The sequence below is a fragment of the Podarcis pityusensis genome (genome assembly GCF_964106645.2).
Source record: "Podarcis pityusensis genome assembly, chromosome: 6".
In the NCBI taxonomy this organism is placed as follows: Eukaryota; Metazoa; Chordata; class Lepidosauria; order Squamata; family Lacertidae; genus Podarcis; species Podarcis pityusensis.
Genome location: NC_138030.1, coordinates 49,619,840 through 49,632,583, shown reverse-complemented (window position 1 = coordinate 49,632,583; position 12,744 = coordinate 49,619,840).

Sequence of the window (12,744 nt, the reverse complement as noted above, 5' to 3'; positions counted from 1 at the left end):
TGCCCCTACCTCCTCTGCCTCCTACCCTCCTGCATTTGATTTTAGATTGTAAACTCCTTGGGATATGGGCCTGCCATATTAAGTATTAAGGCTACCAATGGCTACTAAGCATGTTAGCTGTGTACTACCTCTAGCATCAGATGCAATATGCCTCTGAATACCAGTTGCTGGGGAGCAACATTGGGGATTGCGCTGTTGCACCCAGGTCCTGCTTGCAAACTTTACACCAGAGACCAGTTTCTTCTTCTTCTTCTGCCTTCCAACATGAACCACCACCAGAAGCAGCAGCAGAAGAAACAGCCCACGGAGCAACAGCTGAACAAACCTGAGGGCATGGAGATGGAAGGATCCTCATTTCCACACTCTGCAGCTCCTTGGCCATCCCCACATCTTCTCCTCCACCCCTGCCAGGAGACACCCTCTGCTTTCTGCCTTCACACAGTCCATGGGCGCCAGCCTGGATGATTCACCAGCTGCAAGCTCATCCAGGCCCCCAGGATTCTTCTGAGGCTCCCTCAGCACCTGTAATGCAGGCTCTCCCTCCTGCCTGGTGGACTCAACTAGCTGCCCTGCTTGCTCCCCTCTGTTTTGTTTTGTTATTGTTATTTATTGTTTCTAAGCAGCTTTGAGATTCATTTGAATGAAAAGTGGCATAGACATACAATAAATCAAATCAATCTGGTTGGCTACTGTCAGAATAGGATGCTGGACTATTTGGGCCTTTTGTAGGATCCAGCAGGGCTCTTTATGCATTCTTAAGATAATGCCCAATAAACAAACAAACAAACAAACAAACACATGTAAGGGATGAAATGCTTTTCAGATCAAAAGTCTTTTTTCCCTTTTTTCTTACCTGCAAAAGTGGAGATCATCCAGTCATAAAAAAACAGACAATTGAAAGGCTGCAATATTAACTAAAATTAACAAGGATATCAAAGGTATTGAAATCCATGTCACTGCCTTCAAAATAAGCATCCTTGCACACTATATTAAGAGTATGATGCTCTCTTGTGGATAATTTACCTGTCTAATAGTGCCTAAGTTTACACTGTATGTAGATGGGCAAAGTGTTGTTGTTGTTGTTTAGTCGTTTAGTCGTTTAGTCGTGTCCGACTCTTCGTGACCCCATGGACCAAAGCATGCCAGGCACTCCTGTCTTCCACTGCCTCCCGCAGTTTGGCCAAACTCATGCTGGTAGCTTCGAGAACACTGTCCAACCATCTCGTCCTCTGTCGTCCCCTTCTCCTTGTGCCCTCCATCTTTCCCAACATCAGGGTCTTTTCCAGGGAGTCTTCTTTTCTCGTGAGGTGGCCAAAGTATTGGAGCCTCAGCTTCACGATCTGTCCTTCCAGTGAGCACTCAGGGCTGATTTCCTTAAGAATGGATAGGTTTGATCTTCTTGCAGTCCATGGGACTCTCAAGAGCAAAGTAGAGGAAGACATTGCTACCACAATCACATGGTTTCATACAAGCAGTTTCAGCCCCCTTTCTTAGCTTGCAACACTTGTCTGTCATGTCAGAGGTGTTTACAGGAAAAAATATATTCAGTAAAACAAACCTGGATAGCTGAAGCCAGCCAGCCATGCTACACTCTGCAGAGAATAGTAAAGTCTTCCAGCATCCCCAGTCAGTCTCACCTAGCAGAAAATGGGCTCAAGGCAAATAAGCCTCCCCTCACCCTGCCCAAAACCTAGAATTTGTTTCCTGTCATTGAAAATTGTAATAATGTGCTCAGTAGCCCCCAACTGAAAGAAAACCACAACTTTTGGGGGAGGCGGGGTTGCAGGAGATACAACTTTCTGACCCTATCAAGCCGCTATTGAGGCATCAGATTAAAAATAATTATATGGTGTCACTCACGTATTTATCCACTTTGTTTGCCCTCAAAACTGCACTGTGGAAACTGTTCCAGAATTTCACTGCTTTAGTGATTTAAAAAAAACAGCATGATTCTCAACTAAGTTTTATTAATGGACAGTTTAAATCCACTGGTTCTCAGGCTCTTGTTTTCCATTAACCTAAATATCATGTGTGGGGTACAGGCCTTATAGAGTTAATTTCACTCAGCATTCTCTCAATGTGTTGTATCTATACTACGAGTGAGGTTACATAAGTCAGGGTTGTTTATATTAAATTCAAACTTTATTCGTAAGCCTGATCTACAGAAGCCAGTTGCCTTTAGATTTCCATTGCTGCTTGTTAGTATCTGTCTGCTTCAAGAGACAATGGAGTGCACCTCTGGCTGAAGTCAAACCACTGCATTAGCAGCATCTAAGTGATCTCCCCAGGCTGCAAGCCTAGGCAGTGTGCATGAGGTCCTGGGCTGTCCAGACAACAATACATTCCTCTCCAAGGAAAAGTAGAGCAGTACTTTTGTCACCAGCTTGGCTTCAGGAGTTGCTGGAAGGAGGCATACAAGGCACCATCCAACCCTCTTAGGGACTCCACTCTGTATTTGTGTAGGGTTTACTCCTCAGCTTTTTCTTCTCCTGAAGATATCCTGCAAGGAAAAGGTGGATTAGGATCTGAGTTTTCTTTCTCTGAGATGGACTACCTTTCCCAGGTTGACAAGCCCCATCTGCCCCTCACTTCCTTCTAGAAAGTGCAGAAACTGTTCTCTTGACTGTTGGACCCACTATTGGTCTCATCTGCTCAAGCCACCAGAGTTTGTGTTCACATGCAGGGGAAGTCCCAACTCAGCGAGGGTTTGAGATCCATCAGCTCCCCTCACCTGGTTTAGCCAGCCAGTCAGAGCCACTTCCCAGGTATGTGGCCAGTCAGAGCCACTTCCCAGGAAGCCACAGGTAAGAGGTGAGTGCAGGGTAGGTACCAAAGATGGACAAACTACTCCAGAAGGAGCACAACATGGCCCTCACCAAAGGTATTAAAGGTAAAGGGACCCCTGACCGTTAGGTCCAGTCGCAGACGACTCTGGGGTTGTGGTGCTCATCTTGCTTCATTGGCCGAGGGAGCTGGTGTACAGCTTCCGGGTCATGTGGCCAGCATGACTAAGCCACTTCTGGCAAACCAGAGCAGCGCATGGAAACGCCGTTTACCTTCCCGCCGGAGCGGTACCTATTTATCTACTTGCACTTTGACGTGCTTTCGAACTGCTAGGTTGGCAGGAGCAGGGACCGAGCAACGGGGATTCGAACCACCAACCTTCCAATCGGCAAGCTCTAGGCTCAGTGGTTTAGACCACAGCACCACCCGCATCCCATACCAAAGGTATTACCCCTCCCCTAACACCCCACACCCCTTTGAAATAATAAGCTATGGAAAATACACACACATTACTACTACTACTATACCATTTGTAAATCTAAGCTGGTGATTGGTTGCAGTATTTTCTGGCTATGGCACCTCTGGTTTTCATATAAGTCACTGATTGTCATATTTTACTGAGTTTGCTGCAGTAAGTGCATCATTTGGTAATCAAGGATGTCTAAGTGATATTTGAGGAGTCACATAGCTAGATATTTAGAGTGGTATTTATGCAGAATATTTTCTTTCCTCCTTTCTGAGTTCCACTACCGTTGAAATAATGGGTACGACTGCATAAGCAGCATTTCATACATCAAGGAGATCTGTGAAAGTGTTTCAGTTTCCAGTAGGATTTGTTTGTAAGTTTGTTCTGATGCATGAACAAATAACAAGTTGAGGCCATCAGTCAATTAGCTTGGAGGTCTTCGCACCCTGATCCTGATAATCTGAACCACTATAGCTGCCTGCAATGGCTGTGTCACATCATGTTTACAGTTGACACAGCTGTTACTACACCCCATTCCAAGCACTTTTATTTATTTAAGCTATTTCTCATTTAGCACTCATCTCCACCCAAAATAAGTCCACACAAAGCACTTTACAAAGACTCAAATTTATAATATATTAAATAACACTCACCAAAACAAACAAAAACAATAAACCAGATGCATCCCAATAAATCATCAGTAGTTAAATTCCATTTTCTTAACTCAATTAGTTTTCTTAATTCAACTGATCCCAAAAGCCCTCTGTAGTCAAACTGCCATTATCTGGTGCCTCTCTGTAGAGTAAATTCCATAGCCTCAGTGCTACCACCGACCACCATAAATGGTGGCTATCCATCTGGGTAGCCACCCTATGTACCTCTGTGGGTCACTAAGGGTACCAGAGCCTTCCTCTCCCAGAAAGGGTGCATACCAACTTTAGCTGATAGGAGACACTTCTACTAGACACCATTGCCACCTGGAAGTCTAGCAACAACCCCAGGTCTAAGAGTTCCTCCAAGCAGCAGATCTGAGACTTCAGGGGTGTGCGACCCTGTCCAACACACTGATCAAATGCACACCAACCAATATTTTATCTAGATTTCAGTTTCACTCTCCAATCTTTTGTTTAGTTCTTCTAGTCATCTAGTGCCTCCTTGGCACTGGAAGTGAGTGACAGAAGTGACAGAAGATAGAAGTGAGTGACAGAGCTGAGTGTCATCCACAAACCTATAAGACTGTACCCAAAGTGTCTGGATGACCTCACCCACTGTTTTTCTGTAGATACAAGTTGCAACCTTGTTATAAGTGGATCAGCAGTTTCTTACCCTTCTAGATCAGGGTAAACAGATGTTGGGCTACAATTCCCAACACCTCTGACTATTAGGCATGCTGGCTATGGGTTGTGGGTCCAACGATATCTGGAGAACTTCACATTGGCTATAATTGATGTAGACCAGGAGTGGCTATAATTGATGTAGACCAGGAGTGGCCATCCTTTGGCCCTCCAGAACTTCAACATCCATCATTCCTGGCTATTGTCCTTACTTGCTAGGAGCTTATGGAAATTGAAATTAAGCAACTTCTGGAGGGGCATAGGTTCCCCACACATGCTCCAGCTTGCCTCTGGTTTTAGTTAGCCTGAGTCTACTGTTATATGGGGCTTGCCTTGGAGTTGGTTTATTTCACAGATACTGAGACCTGTGCTCCTATTAAGCAAGTGCTTTGGAGCAGTAGTTCACAGAATAAGGCCTTTAGATCAGTGTCTCAGTCAACAGCTAAACTGTTAATTTCAGTGTCATGAGCACAGAACTCTCTTTCACGAGTGGATAGCCTGGTTTCTATACTATAGAAAATCAAATCACATTCAGAAGATAATTGGACACATCCTAACAATGCTCCTCCTAATAGGATCATATGTCTAGTGCATCTTCTGGTGTCTATCACTGATAGTTTATAAATAATGGAATCATTAGCTACCTCCCCTGCTAAGATGCATAAGGGACAGCATGGCATCTTTCATAGTGACAGCACAGAATACACCTTTGGCACGCAGTAGAAATTTAAAGCAGGAATAGAAGGAGGAAACAGGTTAAAAAATGAGGCAGGGAGTGGTCAAGCTGCATGGTAGACAGATTAGAGAATTATTGGCAGACACTGCCAACAGGAGTGGTTACCCTGCAAACATTCTAGCATTACATTTTTTGCTGTTGATATCAGGAAACTTTAGGTGGCTTTTCTCCAAAACTGAATCATTTGGCATGCTCAGTAAAGGAAATTATAGGATAGTAGATGACTCCCCATTTCTAAATTAATTCCTTCTGCTTCAGAAAGGAAAATGAGCTTTCTGCTTTTGTTCCCAAACTCTTCCTCAAGTATAGCTTCTATTTAAATACCCACCCCTGAAATCTTTACTCCTTTCTCACTTGTGACTTTAGGGTCATGCAGTTTCTACTTCTTGAATTCCCGAGAAGCATTAAAGGCATCGTTTTCACTTACAGAACAATCACAGAACAATGCTATGTCCCAGGGGATTCTTTTGCTGGAAGGAGATATGCCACTGCTATGTGGGTAGAACAGCCATTGTATCCTATATATATTTTACCCCAGGAGAACATACAGACTGGAAAATGCCAAAATGGCACAAAAATGGTGGATGCCTTGAGCGTCCATGAAAACATCGACAAAGCTCAACAAACAAGTACTGTGTACCTTGGTATCCTCAATCCACCCACAAAGGAGAACACACATGCACACAGAGAGAGCAAACAAAACACACACACAATGTTGCCACAGCAGCCCTGTTCCAAGAGCTCTAGTAGCACAGACAGCAAAGACCTCACTATTGTCAGTCCACACACCCCAGGCATCTTGACAGGATTCTTACAAGATTCTTGTTAGGCAGAGAGCTGTTAGCAATGTGTGTTCTACCCATGTGGGATAGGCTGTTATATGCAAAGTCCTCTCCTTTTGTGCAAAGTGCCCTTTCCCATAGCCCCCCTCACCCAGAGGCACCAGGTTGTCCCCGAGATCAAGGGGGCCAGGTGCACAATGCATGTGTGTGACATCACATGCACAATGCATGCATACTGTCCAATGTTCGGAGCAGGCAAAGCGCTCTGGAGGAGTCGGGCACTGGAATTGTGATGCCGCACATACGCAATGTGTGCCAGACTCCCAGCCCCTTCCAACAAATATCAAGGGAGTGGTTTTCTGTTTACCGTATTTTTCGCTCTATAAGAAGCACTTTTTCCCTCCTAAAAAGTAAGGGGAAATGTGTGTGTGTCTTATGGAGCGAATGCAGGCTGCACGGCTATCCCAGAAGCCTCTAGCTGTTCTAGCTTCGCGCGAAGCGTCTGCAGGGCACGGGGAGCCACTGGGGATGGGGCTTTGAATCTGACAGAAGAATCAGCAGCATCTGATTTAATCCTTTCCACTGTGCCATTTCCTTAATCTATATACCCCACCCTAAAGCTGCTGTTAGACAGGCAGGGTTACATGGTACCTGTATTACCACACCATGGCTCTAACACAGCTCCAGGGAAGGGAGTATTTGGATTAAGAAAATGGAGGCATGTTTTTAAGCACTCCCTCCGCTAGTGCTGCTGATTTGATCAGATTTTGAGTCCATCATTCCTTTCAGGTAAGAATAAATGTTGGGAGATCCAATCCTAGACCTCCCACATAAATGGTAGTTTAGCTCCAAGGCAAGCTGCTATTAGACTCAGCCACTCCATTTGTAACTCAGAGATAATACTGCAGACCTGCCTTTCGGGGTTATTCTAAGGATTACTGAGATAATGCATGTGATGATAATGCAGTTGGAAAGCTTAGCAAAAGCACTATATAAGTGCTAAGAATTATTATTTTGAAGCACCCTGTCCATATGGACTACAGGTAATAGAACTGCTAAAACTGCACATCTGGTTCCCTACACGAGTATTCACTGACATTGGTTGGGGATGCCTGCCTTATGCCCTGCCCTGAGTTTCCCCTACTCATCTTTCACCTATCAGCATTAAGACACAAACACAGAAGCAAGCACCGACATTTTGCTCCTTTTGCTAGAGAGGCAATTCCATTCCAGGGAATATGGTTACTATTCATCTGTCGCAATTGTGGGAACAGCTGCTGTGATGTTCAGTCTAAGGAGTTTTAAAGGAGCCCAGTGCAAAAGCAGGAAAGTAAAACTCCCTGCAACTGAAAGTTCCCTGATGATTATCCTATAATCCTGCCCATCCACTCCCCACCATGAAATTTGGCTGAGGCTCTGTGTTTTGCATTATTTAGTTCCATGGTTCATACACTCTTGTTCTTGCAACCTCTTCCCTACAGCTGTATCTATCCTTATACCCCAGTACTGAAATTAGTATTCAGGATGAAAACTGGTCTGTCCTACATTTTCTATTTGTTTTTCTTCCCGTATTTTTAATTACATGAGATATATGCACGAAGGCAGCATCTGGGCCTTTTCTTCGTTTCCACTGTATGTTTTAATTACAATAGGAATTCCACGATAAAAAAGTTATTGAAAGGAAACAATGCAATTATCAGATATAAAACTGGTTTGAAACATCTACACGTTGCCCCTTCAATCAATCCTCAGCAGAAAAGGAACAATAAAGTTTTACAGAGAAAGATAAGTGAAAATTTTAAGTAAAAAAGGGAGGAAAGTTAGAAGGCAAAAAAAAAAAAAGAACCCAGAGTTAATCAGTTAACAGGAAGCGATAGGAAACCAGAGACTATCAAAATTTCACTCTAATGCAATAATTTTTATTATTATTATTAAAAAGCGTGAGTCCAATGAGCTCTGCTGACTACATGGCATTTATTGGTCTCAGCAGGGCCTTCAGACCATATTATGAGCCCTTTTTTGAGCCAACTAAACCCACACAAACCTTATTCAAATGAATGGTGGTTGCTCAGAAGTGTAGCTTAATGGATTGCACCCAACTGCACTGCACCCAGAGTGCCCTTAACTCCTTTTTAAAAAATGATCTAATAGCCCCTGGAATAGTTCCATCACTGAAAGTAAGTAGCCTAAGGCCAAAAACTGAAGAAAGCGCAAGGATTTCCTCTGCCTTGGGAATCTGCTTACAGTGAAGTTAGCCCCAAGGATGAAGGGGAGCAAATAAATGTAATAAATAAAGAAGTGAATATTTGTGTTGTATGGCTGCATGCACACCATACATTTAAAGCACATGACTTTCCCCAAATAATCCTGGGAACTGTAGGGTTAGAAGGGGACCCCGATGAACATCTACTCCAACCTCTTGCAATGCAGGAATCTCAACTAAGGCATCCATGACAGATGGCCACCCAACCTCTTCTTAAAAACCTCCAATGAGTCCATTCCACTGTCAAACAGCTCTTACTGTTAGAAAGTTCTTTCTGATGTTTAGACGGAATCTTATAACTTGAATCCATTTTGTTCCGTGTTCATCGAAGGAAAACAAAATGAAAAGGCCTTGCCTGTGAGGCTTTGCCACTCAGAGTAAGTTTAAAATGTAAAAGTTGGACTGAGAAAGAAAGCACACAAGCTGTTTTACCCATGTTTGTTTCTAGCTTCCTGGCCTCCTCTGGAAACAGCTGTTCCTAAACATCTGTATCCATGTCATGAATTTGTTAGCTGATTGTGTCACAAGAGAGGCAAATTGCTTTGACTAGATTGGCAGCAGCATTTCCCACCGTGACATTAACAATCTTTGAGACGTGGGGGTGCAATCTGTGTTTCCCCAATTATAGGGCGCTGGGGAGCTTTTGCAGTTCACCAGGATGCCAAGTGAGGTGCTCGGAGTGCTGTTGTGTTTATCGTGGTGCCACTAATAAAACTCTTTGGCTTTTTTGTTAACTCATAAGCTTTTTATCTGTTTGGAATGTTGCTGCAGTGCTGGCAGAGAGCAAGGAAACCAGTCCAAGGAAAGTAGATACTCTTTGTTAATCTGTTTCTGTGCGTTAGAATGCATATAAAAGTTCCAATGTCAACATAAAAACATAAGATGAGCCCTGCTGGATCAGGCCAAAGGTCCATCTTGCGCACTACCCTTTTCTCACAGTGGCTAACCAGATTCCTTTGGGAAGGCTGCAATAGCACACTCCCCAGTAATGGTTGGTTCATTAGGGCAATACCCCACTTTAGTCTGCCTTCATCTAGCCCCCACATGAATTTGTCTAGTCCTCTTTCAAAATCATCCAGTGGTGGTGTAGTGGTTAAGAGTGGTAGACTCGTAATCTGGTGAACTGGGTTCGCGTCTCCGCTCCTCCACATGCAGCTGCTGGGTGACCTTGGGCCAGTCACACTTCTTTGAGGTCTCTCAGTCCCACTCACCTCACAGAGTGTTTGTTGTGGGGGAGGAAGGGAAAGGAGAATGTTAGCCGCTTTGAGACTCCTTCGGGTAGTGATAAAGCGGGATATCAAATCCAAACTCCTTTTTTTTTTTAAATGATATTTATTAAAGTTTCAAAAAATACAGGAAAATACAGAATACAGAAAAAAAATAGAAAAAAAAGAAATAAAATTTTTGAGATATAGCAAAAAAATAAAAAATAGTAATAAAAAAAGACAGCATACAAAATAAAACAGTTAAAAATACGTTAATTTTCCATGACCTATCTTCCTTACACTTATTTCCCCGGACCTCCTCATACCTCCCTTTTTTGTATTCCAGTTCAATTTGTTAGTTCAGCAAATCCTTACCATTAAGCTTTTACCCATTTGTAAACCTTTTTTCATATCTCTTAAAGCATTACAGCTGGAAACCACTTAGTTTCTATCCAACATTTTTCTAACATTCATTAATTTTACAGTATTTCTGTAAATAGTCCTTAAATTTCTTCCAGTCTTCTTTCACCAACTCTTCTCCCTGGTCTCGGATTCTGCCAGTCATTTCCGCCAATTCCATGTAGTCAATCACCTTCATCTGCCATTCTTCCAGAGTGGGTAGATCTTGTGTCTTCCAATATCAAATCCAAACTCCTCTTCTTCTTCTTCTTCTTCTTCGCCATCAGTATATCTCATAGGAGCAAATTCCATAGTGCTGAGTGAAGAACTACATTTTTTGTCTGTTCTAAATCTTCCAACATTCAGCTTTGTTGGATTGCCTCAAGTTCTAGTATTATAAAAGGGGGGGGGGAGAATCTCCTTCTCTCCTTCTTGATTTTAGGCAGCTTTCATCAAAGAATCATAGAGTTGGAAGGGAACCTGTGGATCGTATATACAGCGAATATACACCTGTTCCATATGGGGATCAAACCTGCAACCTTGGCATTATCAGCACCTCACTCTAACCAACTGAGCTATCGAGGCTGAGTCCTTGAATGCCAACACACAAACACACCACAGGTGAACCTAATGTAGGCAACTATTATCTATGAAGGTATATATCCAAAGTATTGATAAATAAGTGATAAATAAGCTTATACAGACCTAAGACTATATGGGGACAAACATGAACATAAGGAAATGTTCTGTCAAATTTTAGGCCGCATAGGCTCTGGTGATAAATAAATGTTAAACAGCTGTCATCATAATACATCTCTCAATATATTTCATATTTTATGGCTTGCTGCCAGCATCCAGGCAATTTTGGCATATGTCAATCCCAGCCTGTTTTAACCAGTCTATGCTTTCCCATATGCCTCCTCTCCCTCTCAAAGGGATGAAGAAGGACTTTCCTTCTCTGTTTACTCTCCCATTCTAATCTGTTTGGTATATTCTGTATATTAATCTTTCCAAGTTGCTTGCTCTCCCCAAATGTCACCCTCAAACCTTATTTGTCTCCGCCTGTCTAGTTCATGATGAATTCTCTGTGATGAATTTTGGGACATTCTGTATGAAGGATGCTCCATAATGCAGCGTATATACTGTGTTGTGGTGCTTTACGATTCCTATTGCATGGCTTTTTCAGATGATATTAAGTCTTACCATTTATGACTCTGTGGATATCTATTTGTCACATTACAATGATCTACGCAGTGTATTTCACTTGTTACAATGCGTACTTATTACAATAGCGGCTTATTCTGGACAAAGCCCAGCAATAATATGTTAAAGATGACTTGTAGCTTGATTCAATTGAACTATTTTACTTGTGGTGGTAGGGCCAATGCTGAAGTAGAATCCTGTTCCTGGCAGATGGTCTCTAGCCAATCACCTTCTCTTAGGGTCATACCTAGGAAGTTACCTTATTCTAATCTGAGTGAGGCCATACAAGCATCTAGCTCAATATTATCTATTTCGATTGACAGTGGCTCTCCATGGTTTCAGGCAGGGGACACTGCTAGTCATACCTGGAGATGCCTGGGACCTTCTTGGTGCAAAACAGATGCCCTACCACTGAGCTGTGTCTCTTCCCTTAATATGGTCCATCTCATGGTTTATCCTTGAATAAACTATTTCATTGCATAAATAGCCAGTTTGTATGATATGCATATGTGTGCAGAAACTAGGTAAAGGTAAAGGGACCCCTGACTATTAGGTCCAGTCGCAACCGAATCTGGGGTTGCGGCACTCATCTAGCTTTATTGGCCGAGGGAGCCGGCGTACAGCTTCTGGGTCATGTGGCCAGCATGACTAAGCCGCTTCTGGCGAACCAGAGCAGCGCATGGAAACGGTGTTTACCTTCCCGCTGGAGCGGTACCTATTTATCTACTTGCACTTTGACGTGCTTTCAAACTCCTAGGTTGGCAGGAGCAGGGACCGAGCAACGGGAGCTCACCCCGTCGCGGGGATTCGAACCGCCGAACTTCTGATCGGCAAGTCCTAGGCTCTGTGGTTTAACCCACAGCGCCACCTGCGTCCCTTGTGCAGAAACTAGCTTGCTGCAAATAAGGTAACATTTACATTAGTTGTTTTGGCACGTGGCCCACAGTATGTTGATCAGGAGGAAATGTGGCCCTTGGGCTGAGAAAGGTTAAGCCACCCCTGATCCATGAGGACCCTGTTGAAATAGAGAGAGGGTGAGCAGGTGCCAAGTAGGACAGGGCTCTTCTGCCTATAATATTTGTTAGAAGCCGGCATTCTGGCAACTGTAACTTTTCTCAGCCCCTCATGACAAGCTGCACCTGATGAAAACTTTCACTGTACAGTGGTGCCTTGGGTTACATACTGTCAGGGAACTGACATCGGAGCCAGAGGCGGAGGCTAGGCTCTCAAGCGATGCTGGAGAAGGGCCCAGCAGGGGGAGAGGCAGCTCACCAGCTGGGGAAGGAAATCAGCGTAACACCAGGGATAAAGGGGGGCAGATGGGGGAATCGGCGAGGGGGCTCCAGGACTCCTCGCCGGAGACCAGCGAGGAGAGCACGGGTCCTCCGCTACCCACACCCTCCCTGCGCAGAAGACTTCCACGCAGGGAGAGTAGGAGGAGACTTGGGGTCAAACAGCTTTTATGCTGGAAAAGGTTTAAGAAACGCCCACTGACGGATTCTGCTAGCGACTGAACAGCCACGAAGTGAAGGGCTGTCCAGACAGAAAAGGTTTAACAAGGCAACCTAGCCA